The following is a 2,446-nucleotide window of genomic DNA, read 5'->3' as shown; positions in this document are numbered from 1 at the left end:
AAAATATTTTTTAAAAAATGTAACATTTACTTTAGATAGATAGATAGATCGATAGATTACATTTAATTTAAATTAAATTAAAATATAATTAAATATGAATTTATATTTATTACTAATAATAACTAAAAGTTATAAAACTGTATATTTATATTATTCAATTCATTTTTGGACAACAAGGAGTTGTGTTGCATATATATATAAAAGACTTTAGATATACAAAGACGGTGCACTCATATTATTTATAAATGGGAGAGAAAGTGCAACGTGCAATATGGTGGAATAATCCCGCCTTCTAAATAAAAGAGCCAGTCGCCAATTGGTAAAGTCATTGCACCACTGCAGCTGTAGTTGGAAGCTCTGGTTGCTATAGAAACACTCAGTGTCACTGCACATGTACATTGGCTGATCCAGCCTGAAAAATAAGTGTTTAATGCTATTTGAGCATAAGAAACAACATTCATGAGACCGTTGTTGTCAGATTTCATTGGTGATTTTAAATATGAAATTTAATTTAATTTAACCGTTTTTTAAATTCATTTTAAATCAATTTCTAAATCATTTTAAACGTTTTTAAGTTCCCTGTTTTATTGTTGCGATTTTTTATGATTATTTTACTTCCTTTTATGTAAAGCACTTTGAATTACCATTGTGTATGAAATGTGCTATATAAATAAACTTGCCTTGCCTTGCCTTAATGGTCTTATTTTACATGATACATCAGTGCACATTATTTCAAAGAAAATAAAAGTCTTCATAATCTTTAAAAATTTATTTTTTCGACTGATGCCACCTAGCATGTGCGTATAGATTTGAACCATGCTAATGGGGGAAATGATACAAACCACTGGCCAAAATGCAAAAAGCAATTTTGAAATAAAAATTTTGTCAATAGCAAATTAAGTAATTGAATGTTGATTAATGTAATAATGCTTACAGCAATAATAGATTGGAAAAAGAAGATGCTCCTGTGGGTGAACTTGACCTTTATATTACATGTCCCGGTCAATCCAATAAATCCACTGCAAACTCATATAGAGCTCTGACTCCTTTCTGATATGATACAATCACCTTCCATTATCCAATTGATTGCTGTTGGATAAAATTAGCCTATATCTTTCACTCTGAAATATGTCACATTACAGAAGTGAAATGGGTTGTGAATGCAAAATCAAATCCAGACTGACTTTAAATTTGACAGAAATTCCACACAAGTGAAGGAAAAGCATTTATTTATTTATTTATTTTGTGCTCTGACAAGTCCCAGTTAGTCTAAAGCAGTACACGTAGCAAGTTTTTTTTTATTTTTTTTATAATAAATAGAAGAAATAAAAAGTAGATAGAAAAGAAATAGAATAGATAGAGATAGTGTTAGAGGGTAAAGTTGTTATTATCTTTTATAATAATTAAAAGTAGATAGAATAGAAAAATAATAGAGAATGCTAGTGTTAGAGGGTCAAGTTTTTGTTTTTTAATGAATAAAAAGAAAACCAGTAAATGGAATAGAAAGAATAGAGAGTACTAATGTCAGTGGGTCAAGTGTTGATGGAAGAGATGTGTCTTCAGCCGTTTCTTGATGAAGGACTCAGTTGCTCGGATTGAGTTGGGCAGGTCATTCCATCAGCAGAACAGTTAAAGGTGCCATAGAATGGAAAACTGTATTTACCTTGGCATAGTTGAATAATAACAGTTCTGTACATGGAAATGACATACAGTGAGCCTCAAACACCATTGTTCCCTTTCAGTCGGTCACTCTCGACGTCACGTCGGATGACCGACGAATTGGGATCTCGCTTAGAGAGACCAATCCACTTCGAGTGTAAACTAAACGAGCCAATGTCATCCGACGTGACGTCTCCGTTCCCTCCTTCAGGGAACAAGGGTTACATACGTAACCGAGACGTTTCCTCCTCCTTATGTAAATCTCGTGCATGCAAAAGACCACTGAACAATAGGCGAATCAGAACATAACACAGACTGTGACGTTACAGTCGGGATCACTAATATGTATGCCCCCAACATTTGCACATACCCGCCCATGTTCTAGGCCAGCCGAACCTGCACAGCCAAATCATCAGAAGCTCAGCAGGTATAGTGAAGAAACAAGCGAGGATAATAGCGAAAATGGCAGATCATGGAAATAAATGTTATGTTCCAGGCTGTGCAGGGGATGTGAAGTGCAGGAATGGGTTGGTGTCTGTATTCAGAAAGGCACAGAAAGCAAATAACGCATTCTAATAAAATAACGCGAGCCACTAATGGGACATGTTTAGCTGCTTGCTAGCGGTAGCCTGTTACATTACAGTACATAAGATTTCACTTACCACATAAACAGAGTAAGGAGAGATGACTGAGGATGATGGCGAATAATTTACAGATCCGGAGCACCACTGACAAGCATCTGATCTTGTAAAATGTGTGGTAAGTACTGCCGCTGTAGTTTACACAG

Source organism: Sinocyclocheilus rhinocerous, unplaced genomic scaffold, assembly GCF_001515625.1.
Source record: "Sinocyclocheilus rhinocerous isolate Xijiao unplaced genomic scaffold, SAMN03320098_v1.1 scaffold297, whole genome shotgun sequence".
In the NCBI taxonomy this organism is placed as follows: Eukaryota; Metazoa; Chordata; class Actinopteri; order Cypriniformes; family Cyprinidae; genus Sinocyclocheilus; species Sinocyclocheilus rhinocerous.
This window is presented reverse-complemented; position numbering follows the sequence as displayed.